Below are 15,742 nucleotides of genomic sequence, written 5' to 3'. Positions count from 1 at the left end.
AGAAGGTGCATGGCTCACACCTTGAATTTAGTGGCCAAGGATACTGAAAAAGTAACTGAAAAACGCTACAAAGCAATGTCGAGGGCTGTTTTTGCGAAAGCGTCTGCTCTGTGGAACAGGGTTAAGCGGAGTCCAAAGGCTTCTGATACTGTAGAGGAAAAGCTTGGGATTGGTTTTGTCGTGCCAAATGACACCAGATGGAACTCTGTATTTCTTGCCATGGAGCGACTGTCTCGCATTGCAACACTAACTACCAAGGCTGAAATGAATGTGGGTGAGGTCACGTCTGCGAATGATGCCACTCCCCTACATGACGAGCTGATCCTGCACACTGTGAGTGATGACTTTGGCTTTCGTCGATTCTCGCCAGAAGAAGTCAACTTCATACACAAGTTTGTGGATGTGATGAGGCCTTTGGCACTTTCACTTAACGTCCTCCAAGCAGAGAAGAACATCTATCTTGGGTACCTGGCTCCAACCATTGTGCAACTGCAATGTCATATGAATGACCTGTTGGATGAGAGCATGAAACCCACTGCTGCAGAGGGTCTCATTACATGCCGTCCCCTTATAAAGAGCATCTTGCAGTCACTGAGCACAAGGCTGGCAGGTCTTCTGGAGAAGAGGGAGCTGATACTATCTGCTATGCTAGTGCCAAGATTCAAGCTAGACTGGGTACAAGATGAGGAGAAACGTGTGCAGTACAGATTGATGCTGAAACGAGAATTTCAAACCTTCAACTCTGATGACTCAGATGCAAGAGACTCAGGTCAAACCCTGTCCAGTGGTGAAAGTGACAAGAAAGATCCTGCAGCTTCATTCTTCAGATTTGACAGAAACCCTCAGGTTTGTCGAAAAACTGAAGTGGACACTTATCTGGATGCCCCAACCACAGATGGGTTTGATGAATACATGCAGTTTCTAAAACTCAAAAGACTGTTCATAAAACACAACACTGCACTGCCCTCAAGTGCCCCTGTAGAGAGGCTCTTCAGCATCGGTGGTCAAATATTCAGGTAGGGATGAACTGTGATTATATTCCATAATTACTATGCTTTGGTAATAATTACAGTAAATATGCAGCCTCAGTCATAGTTCTGTCTTGGTGATATCATTCTAAAGCTTATGCAGCAAATAGTAATTTTGATTTTCAATATAAAAATTTGGTCAAATTATTTCAGTGATTGCCTCAGTACACAATTCCTGTAATACATATTACTGTTACCAATTTTGCGACAACAATGATGTTACAAATTCTTATTTTATCTCATTCAGGCCCAGGAGAAACCGGCTGGGAGATGGCAACTTTGAAAAGCAGCTGATCTTGAATGCCAACAAAAAGATTTGAAGGTATATTATTGTTGTTACCTGTTTTTTGGGCTATAGAAGTACAATGTATTGCCAATGGAGATGAGTATATTGGTGCGCAGAGGTGAGCTGCATAAAAATAACAGAGCATATCTTGTTTTTACAGGAAGCAAGAAACAGCAGATCCACCAGGGAGAGACCAGCCCACTGTGACCAGTGATAAAGGATCTTCATTCAGATAAGGCATTTTCAGGCTGGACAGATAGTAACACTGTCTGTGGCCCTGCACACTTTTGGACTCCTTTTTATTTTCACTAATTGTTATTATTATTTTAGTTATTTATGTGAACTGTAACCAGTGGTGACAAATCTTCACTCAGCGTTTTCAATCACACTGGACAGGAAGTTACAGCACTGTCCATGGGCCTTGGACTGACTCTTTAAGTTATTTATTTTATTTTTTTGCTTTTTTTACTGCACTTTTATGACCCAAGTTATATAACTTTTTTTTCTTTGGCAAACAAGTCAATTAATGCAACTGACTTAATGAAAAGATAAATAATCTTTAGATGTTCTGCACTTTGAATATTGCACTTTGAGGTACAACCTTAGTTTCCTACCTCAGCCTGGTTCCTATCTCAGATAGTGTTTGTGTTAGTACAGAATTATGTCGGCACATCTTCTGGATTTTGTTGTTTCTGCAGTTTATAATGGTCTCCTTTGTATTTGTATGCCTGGTATATATATGCCAGTATTGTTTTCTTTAGGTTTCTTTTTAGTATGACTGAAATTGAATTAGATGTGAATTGTTTACAGGTTTGGAAAAGTTAAACAATTGCACTTTAAGGACTACAGTCCTGTTTTTATTTTCATAATAAAGACCATTCAAGCAGCAAGTTTTTCCTCGTGTTTTTGATAATATACTGTAGGGGTGAAAGCTGCAGCTGCTACTAGTGTGGACTGAATAGGTGGCAACAAAGTGTTGCCAGTATTATGAGGGCTGTCGCCTCAATGCTAATGTAAATCCTGGTTGTATAAGGATTCAAAATTGTATAGTTTCATAGTTTCAATGTTAAAACTGATAAAATAATTACTGTCTCTGGTTCTCTATGGGCTGTGAAAATAATTGACAAATACTAGCTCACAGCAACGTATTGGGGGAAAAAAAGAACTGAACTAGTTCATTTTTGGAACCATGAACTTAGTTCAAAATTTTGAATTATGAACTATGAACTGAACTAGTTCATTTTAAAATTTGTGAACTGAACTTTGAACTAGTTCATCTTTAAAGTGAACTTTCCCAACACTGGCCGTAGCTCTGCGCCGGTGTAACGCGGAACCATAAATCAGACCCCGCTGTGCTGTTCTTTAATTTGTAGCGAGTAACGACGTGTCCAATTTTAAATATAGCGGATTAAAAGTACGATTTTTTACTTGAAAATGTAACGAAGTAAAAGTAAAGGTACAGAAAAATGAAAGTATCAATAAAAGTACAAATTCTCAAAAATCTTACTTAAGTACAATAACGAAGTACTTGTACTTCGTTACTTTACACCACTGTCCCTCAGTCATCCATTTCTCCCACGCCGCTGCAGCCTTAAGGCTGATTTATGGTTCCGCGTTACACCAACGCAGAGCCTACTCCGTAGGGTACGCGATGACGCACACGTACGGTGCGCTTCTGTAACATTTACGATTCTGTTTGGCTAATCGCCATTAGTAAATTTTGCAGTACATTATTACTTTGCAAAAGATCTTTCACAAAGCATTAAATACAGAAAATAAACTTACTGTGTAGGACTCGTCGCTTGCCATGGCAGCCTATGTTCCTGCTGCATTCTGCAGCCTACCTGGCAACCTCTGGTCGGGGGGAGGAGGGGGGTGTACACGCCGCTCAACAGTATTTTGAAAGTGACTGCAGTACCAGTTTTGGCCATTTCTTACACACGGCTCCTTTAATGTTACAGAAAGCTTTAATATACATAATATATCAGGATTACATTTCTCTATAAACGCCCGTCATGAAGAATTCATGAAGTGGGACTTTCTTTTAGCACATTCCTCCTTTATCAGTATCAGTTGATGTGGAGGTAAAAGTGCACAGAAGGTTTTAATACATAGTTAATGCGTCTGTCAGTTCAAGCAACCTTGATATCATCATATTCTAGATGTCGTGATGGGGCTGAGGCTGTTGAGGTTTTTGGATGAACCGCTATGGTTCAGGTCTTAGAGTGATCATCTTAAAATTTTAGGTTTAAAAGTTCGATCTTTCATCCATCTGCTTTGTCCTTGGTGAATACACCGAACCTCCGCATCATCCCAGATATGGTCAGTGGTGTGTGATTGAGGAGAAAATTGATATAAAGCACACTGAAGAACCCAAATATTGTTAAAAGGCATTATTTACCATTTCAATTTTGATACTTAAAGGGGACCTATTCTGAAAAACAGGTTTTCTCTTGCTTTAACATATATAAAGTGGTCTCCCCTCAGCCTGCCAACTCAGAGAAGGAGGAAAGCAACCAGATTCTGCAGTGTCTGTACAGCAGCCCGGATGAGCCGTCCAGTGTGATGTGGATCTACGAGATTCTGCTCCCGTCGTTACGTAAGCTGAAAAAGCTTGTTTTTAAGACATTCAAGGCCTGTTTAAAATAGGTATTAGATGCCATAATAGGTCCCCTTTAAGCGGTTTGAGGACAAAATATGCATTTTCCTTGTTTCATCACTTCCACATCTTGTGCCTTTTTCCATAGTTTGAAGTTTAAAAATCATGCAGTGTCACATATTTCTTACATACATATTCATTAACCAGGTGGGGGTCCTTGCATCTATATGAGCAATCAAATGGGCTGGTAACACAAAGACCGCTGTCCAGAATCAGAATTGTGACCGTGAAATGCAGACCGTTTTTCCTCCCCCACAAGTTCTCATCAGCTGTTCTGATCACGCCAGTGTATATACTGTAGATCCTACTGCTAACTCGGCCCTTAGCCTTCTACGTATCGCCATTAGCACTAAACTAAGCAAGTATCTAGAAGCAGTACACATAATAGCAGGGGACATCAATCATGTGGATTTAAAAGTAGTGTTCCCCACATTTCCCCAGCATGCGAACTGTGCTTAGGGTTGCCACCTTTCAGAAATAGAAATAAGGGACACCCCGATTTCAGCAGCGCAGGAGCCAAAAAAAGGGACATCCCCAAAACTTCTAAACTGCATAGAAATGTATTTATTTTATATAAAAAAACAAAATGCTTTGATTTTAAAGTTTAAAGTGCTTTAATAGCATTGAACAGACAGCCAACCATACTAGCAACTGAACTAGCCTCCTATGCTACGTATGTCCACATCAGCCATGATATATTCATGGTATAGCCTACAGGTGAAGAATATGGCGTAAAAGTTAATTTATTTCAATAATTCAACTTAAAAGGTGAAACTAATACATGTATATTACATAGTCTCATTACAGGCAAAGCAAGATACTGTATGTTAAGCCTTTATCTGTTATAACTTTGATGATTTAATTGTTTAATGATTTCATAATATATTCAAATTTTTTGAGATTTTTTATTTGGGGTTTTCATAAACTGTGATCCATAATCTCCAAAATTATAACAAATAAAGGCTTGAAATATCTCACTTTGCATGTAGTGGTAAATAATATATTTGTTTCACCTTAAGTTGAATTTACGTTTTTAAATTTAAGTTTTGCAATATATTCAAATTTTCCGACCTTCACCTGTATATTATTACATGAATAAATAAGAGTATAATATGTGTCTGTATTGGTTCAATACGGAACGCAACTTTTAATTCCCAATTACGGAACAATTCCGTATTTCAAGGGACGGGTGGCAAACCTAACTGTGCTACACGCTGGAAAAGCCTACAAGACAAACTCTATTCCAACATTGAACAGAAATACAAGGAAAACAGATCAACAGAGGATGCTGTTGCAAAAGCCCTCCACACAAACCCACACCTCACCCTCACAATAATCTTTTCATTGATTTCCATTCAGCATTTACCACAATCATACCAGGGATGTGTTGTACAGCATTGTGCATCGATTGTCTTGGGACATTGTGAGAAGTTTTAGCTGACCTTCTGTAGCTGCACACACAGCATCTCTCTGCTATTGTTTCCTGAATCCTCTGGTTCAGCTAAAATTACGAAAGGTTCTGATTCTAGCCCTCAGGCCGAGAGAAAGTTGGTGATTTCTCTGTTATTCATTTCCCAGGAGTTGAACCAAAATGCAGCTGAATGCCAATAATTGCTACACTAGTGAGCATGCAGACCTTGTGACATCCTTGAGAAAAATGGCTTTGATTAACTGGAGTGCTCAGAGTAAGGGGACAATATGAAGACATTTCAAAACACTGCAGGGAAGCAAGGGCAAGTCTGCCATGGATTATATAAAAAGAACTCTGTTTTTTGAGGAGTTAATTTGAGGCCACTATTTTGTACGTACAGGGGACTCCATCTGGGCGGGAACTGCTCATGTTCTGGGTCTCTGGAAAGATCCTAGAGACAACTTCTGTTGTAATAGACGCTGTATAAATAACATTGAATTGAATTGAATTGAAACTGACTCTGTCTTGTTAACCCCAAAAAATGGAAAAATGGCAAGAACAGACAAGCATCACATCACCTAATGCAGCTAAAACAACTGTCAGAGCCAAAAACGGATGTGCACTGCAAAAACTCAAAATCTTAACAAGAATATTTGTCTTATTTGTAGTTAAAATGTCTCATTTCTAGTAAAATAAAATCTCATTACACTTAAAACAAGACTCATCACTGGAAAAAACAACAATTTTCACCTGTTTCAAGTAGATTTTCACATAAAATAAGTAGAAAAATCTGCCAGTGGAAAAAGATTTTTTTGCTTGTAATGAGAAGATAAAAGTACAAATTTACTTGAAACAGTAACAAGTTATTTTTCTTGTTTTAAGTGTAATGAGATTTTTTTGACTAAAAATGAGACATTTTAACTAGAAATAAGACAAATATTCCTGGTAAGATTGTGAGTTTTTGCAGTGTTTATGTGGGAACAGTGTATTTTACTGGTTAATACAATCAGTGTCCTGCACTGATCACAAACAGCATCAACTTTAATACAAAAAGTACAAATAATAATGACATATATCTGTTACAGGAAGTAAAACAAGCAACTAAAGGTGATTTATTTTTCTGTAAAAACCACCAGAGGAGGAACCGGATTGGAGAAAAGGTTTCAGGTAATTGTTTTACCTTTAAGAACCTTTAATAGCACCTTTAATAAGATAAATGACAAACTGCTTCATTTATTCTGGAAACACTGTTGGATATTTAGGGAAATCAACACGATTCACTGCAAAAACTCAAAATCTTACCAGGAATATTTGTCTTATTTCTAGTTAAAATGTCTCATTTTTAGTCAAAAAAAATCTCATTACACTTAAAACAAGACTCATCACTGGAAAAAACAACAATTTTCACCTGTTTCAAGTAGATTTTCACTTAAAATAAGTAGAAAAATCTGCCAGTGGAACAAGATTTGTTTGCTTATAATGAGAAGATGAAAGTAAAAATTTGCTTGAAACAGGTGAAAATTGTCAAATAACAAGTTGTTTTTCTGGTAATGACTCTTGTTTAAGTGTAATGAGATTTTTTGACTAAAAATGAGACATTTTAACTAGAAATACGACAAATATTCCTGGTAAGAGTTTGAGTTTTTGCAGTGTGGTTAATTTACAGCCTTTGGCTTCCAGCCGTCAGCCCCCAGCCAGAGGACGCTAGCCAGTCACCAGATGCTGCACTCGGCCCGAGGGCTGAGCTGTGGCTGGTGTTGCTGCCGACACGCTACCTGGTGTTCGGAGAGACACCTTTGCCCTCTACTCCTCTAGACCAGTTATTTAATTATACCCATAGTAATTATAACAACTCAAGCCACATTATCTTTTAAATAAGAATGATTATGGTTCTTAGCCACTCACGGGTCACACGTCAAGTTCAAGTCTTATACTAAGTGCCACAATTATGCATATTTAAGTTTTGTATAATTTCACTTGATGATGTACATAAATATTTCTCCCCTGCACAGTTTTCATGGATGTGAAAATTATCTACGGAGACCAGAAGCTTTGTTTTGTATTTCTGTACCAGGCCATAACTGTGTTTATAATTTGCTGTAAAACTTGAATATCTGGAGCGAGCTTCTAGTGGTCTTTTGAGGAACTGCACGTTAAGCCACTTTGCACTGTTGACGTGGGGATCACCACGCCTAAAGTGTGAATATGTATGTTATTTTGTGGTGTTTAGAAGTCTGTGCTTTTGTAGATTAAAATGTTAAGTATTTATTATTCGCCATGCTTGATTTTGATTACATTGATTTATATGTGTACTTTGAATTATTAAGATAATATGAAATCCTAAATATTTAATATTTTTCCCATTTCAGCTTTTTGTTCATTTGTTTCTCAGACCATCAACACATAAAAAAAAGCTGCCACTGGGGAAATTTAGTGCCATTAAGGAGACAGATGAAACAAATATACAATTTCACACAAGTGAAACACAAAACGTGTATGATTTCGTACAAAACCAGCATCATTGAGATGCTGACTGAGAGAAAAGATGTGCAGAGGATGATGTATGTTTAAAAAAAACAACATTTCTCTAAGAAATATAGGGAGGGAATTGCAAATTATTCTCCTATGCACAATACCTTTAAATTATTCAAGGAATCTGGAGGAATTCATGTCCACAAGGTAGAATGCGAACCTGAGAAGAAAAAAAAAGAAACCGTACCGACATCTTCATCTTGGATCGACAACTGAAGAGTGGAAGGGTATGCTGTATTGAAAAAGAATCACTATTGCAAATATTTTTTGTATTACTTGGAAGAAATGTGATCCAGACCAAAGACTTTGATGGGTCTATGGTGCCAGTTACACTTCTGTGATGACATAATAAGTGAAGAAAATTAAAATGAGATTTTGGAACAACATGTGCTGCCTTCTAGATGACATCTTTTAAATACAATGGCAAACTGCAGTCTCAGCGCATTACAATGCCGTGGCTCTGAAAGAAGAGGGTACTGACTCTGGACTGGCCTATCACCAGTCCTGGTCTGTCCCCATGAGACAATGTCTGGAAATGTCTGAGATGAAAAATGCAACTGCCCAAACACCTTGCAGATGCAGTTTAAAATATGTGACAGGAAGAGTTGGACAAATAAACAACCGAACTGTTTCGTGCCTTGGTATCTTCAATGTCATAACACCATTTTCCAGTGTTGTGAGATGGATAGCAGCTTAACAGAGTGGTGCGAGTTCTACTGCCTTTGATTCGTTCAGTATATGTCACAAGCCTGAAATAAAAAACAAAAAAAAGTCAATGAGAAAAACATAAAATACACATAGCTCGGGTTTGTGTTGCCTGCAAAGACATAAAATTCAAAGTAAGTGTAAGAATTGGGGCTTTTCTTATTTGTAATCCCCACTTCATCCTAATATCATCTGACTTGTATATGACTTCTTCATCTGAGCTGTACAGGCTTTGGTAGGTTTTGAGCGGGTAGTTTTGGGAAGGTGTTGTTGTATATAAATCAATGTTAGACCTTTCACAACCACCAGCGAGGACGTTTGACATTTCACTGCTGCCTGAGTCAGTCATTTGTTGCCTGGTAGTCATGAATTGCCTGTACAAAAATGTTCTCTGACACTCTTATGTTATTATCTTTTGTTACTCTGGATGTGTAAGTGTTTCACCAACACTGCAAGCAGGCGTCTAATTTTGGTGGAAATGCAATCATCCCCAGCTAATACGACCTGCGTTAATGACACATGGGACTAATTGGTCAGCAGTGATGCACAGTGCTTTGATGAAGTTCTCTCTGAAAGAAGAAGGACAAACAAACCCTGGAAGAACAGAGATTAAAAAGATAAAATAGAAAAAGAACAATAAAAAAAAGAATATCTGTAAATGGACATGTAAGATGTGAATATAAACACAAATGCATATGTTCTGTCCGCAACACTTCCCTACATTAACGTTTGAAATGTAAAAAATACAAATTGCACTGAAAATGCATGTTGTTCAAAATGCACAAGAAAACCTGATTTGTTTTATGTTTTTTTCTTTTTCTACCTCTGGACACAATAAAGCAGATATTTTGCTGAGAGCTTACACCCACGGCACTTCTGCGGCACTGACGGGAATAACGAAGAATCGCTCAAGCAAATCAACAGCTACAGCAGAATTTCAGCTGACATTGGATTTGTCTCATTCTGTCAAGAAAATCTATTTGCAAGCCTTTTGTCCGATTTCTGCGAGATGGTAAGGCGACACACAGGGTGGATATGTCGGTGCAGTCTGACCCAGGGCTCCACAGAGGGGACAGAGTGCTGTAAAACCATTTTCAAAGTAAAATAAACTGTTATGGTCCACCCTATCATTTTTGAACAAAGCCGATGGCGTGGATGAAAGAGGAAGAAGCAGCTTCTACGGGACCATCTCTAAGGGGTGACCATGAGGGAGAGGATTGATCGAGTAGCCCTCCAACTGGTCGGTTGCCAGATCAATCACCCGCCCCATCATGTGCCAAAGTGCTTTGCCTCCATTACTCCAGCCTGCCACAGTGCCAGACCCAATCTATACAGGCTAAAGCTGGGCAGACACTGTGCGATTATCGGCTTGTTTTGAACCGATTTTCCAGTCGTGCAACTATTTTTTGGATCGGGCCGGATTTCGACCCAATCGTTGGTCGTGCCTCGTGCAGTAAACGTGGGGTAACGATGAGAGAGTAACACCTCACGACGAGAGAGTAACACCTCACGACGAGAGAGTAACACCTCACGACGAGAGAGTAACGCCTCACGACGAGAGAGTAACACCTCACGACGAGAGAGTAACGCCTCACGACGAGAGATTAACACCTCACGACGAGAGAGTAACGCCTCACGACGAGAGAGTAACACCTCACGACGAGAGATTAACACCTCACGACGAGAGAGTAACGCCTCACGACGAGAGATTAACACCTCACGATGAGATATTAGCACCTCACGACGAGAGATTAACACCTCACGACGAGAGAGTAACGCCTCACGACGAGAGATTAACACCTCACGACGAGAGATTAACACCTCACGACGAGAGATTAACACCTCACCACGAGAGAGTAACACCTCACGACGAGCTCACGATCACAAATCGTGTGCTCGCAAGAAAATCAAACGTGTTTGAAATCCTGGTCGCTCCTCGTGAAGGGTGGCGCTAGAGGGTCTCATTTCTTAAAAGAAGAAAAGAAATGAGACTCTCTAGCGCCACCCTTCACCACGACGGCCGTCGGGGGTACTGCAGCCAACAGTGAAGCCGGCACGGGAGAACGGGGAGAACGTGCATGCAGCGTCATGTGACGTCACATCTGCAGGACAGCGCGGGAAATTCCGGTCACAATTGCAGCACATTTTGCAGCACACAGCCTGTTCAAGGCAACGGAGAGATACACTAGGGGGCTCATTCTTTTTGGTTTGGAACGCTTCATATGACATTATTGCTAGAAAACTTAAAACGTATACAAATTTTTTTTCATAAATCCTGCCTCAATCCTGCCTCATGCTCCTTTAAGAAGTAATTTTTGCAGTGTATCAATCTCGGAAGGACTGACAGGAATTGGCACCCCAGAAAGGTTTTCTCAAGGTCCGACTCTGATGTACAGGGAAACTTATATAGAAAATAAATAGATGAAAAGGAGGGGTGGAAAAAACAGAACAAAACAAAGACCATAGCCATCTCATACTTAACAGGCCTCTGTTATATGTTAAATGCTTGAATGAGAGTAAAATTAGAAAAAGACTGAACTTGTTTAGGACAGTTGAAAGGCCAAAGCAAGAACACAAAAGCCCATGGGTCAGATTTGCAAATGCACTGCTGCCGTGTACATTCTCACATAATCACGAGGGATGGGATGCATGTAAAAACATGTTTATTCATCATTTCACAAGTTTCACTGATGCGACGGATGCCGACAACATTCGCAATCAGCGGATCATCAAGGTCTTTCCATGTGATCTGGAGTCCCAGCACACTGTTGTGGATACTGCTGTGTGTTTCCAATCAGACCGGGAACAAGATTGGAGACGCATCACAGGTGTGCTAATCGCTCCCATCTGGCACTATTCCCTAAATCACTACCTGACGTCTCCCTCCTGCAGATGAGCAGAAACCGTACCCCGCCTCCGCACTTGAGCTTTTGCATTTTCCTCCTGGTCCAAGTTGAAGTTATTTTACTAAAGTACGAAAAATTAAATAAACAATTTTCTGTCCTGGCTGCTTTGTGCATCACTTTGAATGTGGACTCTCCTGTTGTACGACATGATTTCCTTACAAACGGCAATGGCTTCCACGGTGCATGTTAAACAGATTTAGGACGTTTTAGATGTGATTTAATGTGAGGTGATTAAGGGACAAAGGTGGAAATAAGATCCTGGAATAATTTGACCAGCCAGACACCGTAAGCATCATCCTGAACATTACTGTGTACTCTCAGAAGTACTGTTTCTGGGAGTAACACATTTCCCTGGTACTTTCGTCCCTAGTTCTTGCAGTCAAAAAACAGGATGGACCTTGAAAAAGTCCCTCATCTCCTGTGCTCAAATTCTTTTTTTTTTCCAATATTCTTTGTTTTATTTTGATCAGGTTAGATACACAAGCAACGGTATTGCATCCTGCTTTAACAAACAGTTATATTGTGTGTTCGATAATGACAGAACTGTGGGGCAATATGGCTAATTGGTAATAGTTTATGTTTGATGTTGTCACAGATTAAATGCCTCTAAAACCAGCTATTTGACGACCATAGATGATATAAACAGAACTGGACAACCCTTCTATGATTATCATCCAGAGGTTTTCTGAAGAGCTGTTTTGAAATGTCATTTCTCAGAGGTCTCTCATCTTGGCGGGAGCAGATTGTGACCAATCCCAGATAACCCAAAAGTAGGTAAATGGGTAGAAGTAACAAGCCTGGCAGCTCGTTGGAGCACGCTCACCTTACCTCAGGTAGCACAACTATTTTAGCTTAGGGCAGTGGTTCCCAACCTTTTTTCCTTGTTTCTCCCCCTACTTGTGTCTAAGACCAGCTGCCCCCCGACCTGTACGTACTAGCACCAAAATAGTCTTTAATTGAAAAAAATGAACATTAATTATGTTTTTTTGATACATTTCTCTTTGGTTTACCCTGTATACATGTACATATGACTTTGTTTTTCTCACCTTCATTTTGTGTCACCAATCTATAAAATACGCACAAAAGGACATAAAAGGACATAAAAATATTTTTATTTTTATTTTAATATGAGAGCAATTTTTCTTTACATTTTTCCTTTAACAACCTGTTGGAGTAGATTAAATGTTGAGTAATTATATAATAATAAGGAATGAAATAATTTCCTGTTTGTCACCAGTGTATAAAAAACACAAAAAAATATTCAAGACATTCATAAATTATTCCTAACAATGTCTTATGAATGACTCATGCGCAAATATAATTTTTACAACTGCATAATTTCAAAGCAGACAAAGTTTCGCGCCCCCCCAGAGATCTCTGGCGCCCCCCCAGGGGGGGCCTAGACCCCAGGTTGGGAGACACTGGCATAGGGCAGTGGTCCTCAACCTTTTTTCAGTGATGTTCCCCCTGTGAAATATTTTTTCAGCCAAATACCCCCTAACCAGCGCAAAGCACTTTTGGTTGTAAAAAAAAGACCTAAAACAGAGCACTGTGCCATCAGTAACTGATTTATTAAACATAAAAATATTGCTGCTACGCTTCAACCACGACTCCATCGTTGGTCCAAGTGATTGACAGGTGAAGCCAGGTGATTGACAGGTGAAGCCAGGTGATTGACAGGTTAGGTGGAACCATCCTGGTGTGGGGGATATTCTGGGGTTTTAGGATAATAAGTTGAATAGCCTACTCCTGAAGATAAAATTCATTTTATGAATTTAGACTTATATTTTCCTCAATTATTTATGAAATATTTATTTTTAAAGGATTTTTTCCTGGATGCTACTTTTTAAATATATGTATATTTTAAAATCTCACGTACCCCCTGGAGTGCCTTCACGTACCCCCAGGGGTACACGTACCCCCATTTGAGAACCACTGGCTTAGGGTATGCTACTCTATGATGCTAAATACATTTATTTTATATTACTTCTGATTTAATTTCTCCATACATCCTCTTTTATTACCAAATAACATCTGAAACAAATACTGCTGTAACTGAAAGCTCCTGACACGCTCTGCTTCAGCTGGACGCATCAGCTAGCAACTTTAGCAGAAGGGTCAATGCCAATTTGGAGATGTGCCCAGGTCTGTCGGTGAAGATGACTGCACTGGCGAGGACTAATGGCCGATGAGCGAGCAGATGTCCATCGACGACCTGTAGCTCCCAGCCAGCAACCTCCAGACCAAGGACCAGACCAGCTCAGCCACAGCTTCACCAACTCAGGGCTGGTCGCCTGACTCTCCTCAATCAGCAGCACAACATATTATCTCGTAATGATTATGCTTTTTCAGGCCTTGACTCACAACTCGGAAGTGAAGTTCAATCAAGATCAAGCATATCATTAACATTTTACATTCATCTACACTTGGATAATAATGAGAACACAGCGCAGGGGTGTCTTAGCTATAATTAGAAATATCTGTTATCTTTAGATCTGCAGAAAAAACATGAAACATTAGCCGCTTCCCTCAGAGGCAAGATCATTACATGATAAGATTTCAAATAAAAAAGGAAAAATAAGCTCACCAGATTATATTTGCCTAGAAAATCCTGCAGCCGATCAAAAATGTGACAAAATGACTAATTTTGAGAACAGAACCACATTAAGGGATTGCGCTGAGATTTTTTTTTATCGTGACATGGAGAGGTAAATCACTCTGCTGTAGTTGGTGTTGAGAATGCAAATACATTAGTGAATCACTTAAATAATTAATTAAAAGCTCAGCAAAACAGGCGACAAAAGCAAATTATTCAGCACAGCTTTGTCGCTGAGAGTCTGCCTCAGATCTGCACACACGATCATATCAAATGAAAAATACTAGTCACATTAATTTTTTTTCTCACTTAAGAGTGACCTGACCCATCAGCTTAACTGGGCAGAGTATCGATCAAACAGGACACAAGCATTAAGCTGGGGGACAAAAAAGAATGTGTCCAGACCCGCAGCAGTTGACTGGAATTTAGGAGACTAAGCTGAAAAGTTGATGATTTATAAAAAGCTTAAGATTTCACACTGAGGTAAATGTTGACATATGATACTTTGCAAGCTAATAAAAGACAATTATCAAAGATCCCTCTCAGCTGGTGCAATTACCCATTCATTTCTTAATTATAAATTAACTCATGAGCACTAAGGAAGTAAATTATAAAAGACTGTAGTCCAGTGCTGTGAGATAAAGTGGTGTGTATAAATTGTTTTGATACCACAAACTCCTGAAGATTCTCCACAACAGGGTAACTAATTCTTTCCAGACTCTTTGCAGGAAGCAACACTCTAAATTTGATGTAGTGGTTTTGCACAGAGGATGTTTTTAACCCACAGCAGTTCAGGAATTATTCAAGATGAATCCTGCAGTTAGTAATTAAAGGGGACCTATTATGGCATCTAATACCTATTTTAAACAGGCCTTGAATGTCTTAAAAACAAGCTTTTGATTGTTTTTGTTAAATAAATTAGAAATTCAGCCTCTGAGCCATGTCTTTATCTTCCCATTCTCTAACCTCATTATCTATGCAGGATTCTGAGTGGGCGGGGCTATGATAATGAGGCACTTTGCTGATTGGCTGCCTGAATGACGCGATACACCGCTACGAAAAAATGGCGGAAGCTCCGGCCGGCGGAGTTAGTTGTTGTTATTCCGGCCACAGTTAGTTGTGGGCGTGGTTTCACGCATTGGAGGCCAACCTATGTAAATCGCTCCATCGTTACGTAACGACGGGAGCAGAATCTTATTGGCTCGTAGATCCACATCACACTGGACGGCTCATCCGGGCGGCTGTACAGACACTGCAGAATTTGGTTGCTTTCCTCCTTCTCTGAGTTGGCAGGTTGAGGGGAGACCACTTTATATATGTTAAAGCAAGAAAAAACCTGGTTTTCATAATAGGTCCCCTTTAAAGGTATTGTGACATCATTTTTAACATGCTTTTAACACTATTAAAAGTCTTGGCCAACATCCCTCAAATGTGTCTAAAAGAGTGTAACAAGAAAAACTTCACTCTAGTACTCTTTTCCTGGCTTTTTATTACAGTGTTTTTTTGCGCCGTGAAAAATGCTTCCTTTCCCCCCTTTCCTGTCAATCATTGCTCCGCTCCTCCTCCAAACCTCCTCCTCCTCCAGCCATACGCTCACAGCGGCGTCGGAGAGTTAAGCC

General features: G+C 39.6%; 1 long non-coding RNA gene across 1 annotated transcript; it reads left to right on the top strand.

The window, feature by feature from the left end:
* The first annotated feature begins 634 nt into the window (after positions 1–634).
* On the top strand, positions 635–1,791 carry LOC133419797 (uncharacterized). The gene is made up of 3 exons (XR_009770554.1): positions 635–1,016; positions 1,276–1,350; positions 1,475–1,791. It is a non-coding gene; the product is annotated as an uncharacterized LOC133419797 (long non-coding RNA).
* Positions 1,792–15,742: the final 13,951 nt, after the last annotated feature.

This window comes from Cololabis saira, chromosome 19 (assembly GCF_033807715.1).
Source record: "Cololabis saira isolate AMF1-May2022 chromosome 19, fColSai1.1, whole genome shotgun sequence".
Classification (NCBI taxonomy): Eukaryota; Metazoa; Chordata; class Actinopteri; order Beloniformes; family Belonidae; genus Cololabis; species Cololabis saira.
Note: the sequence above shows the minus strand (reverse complement) of the source record. Positions and strands in the feature narration are given on the sequence as shown.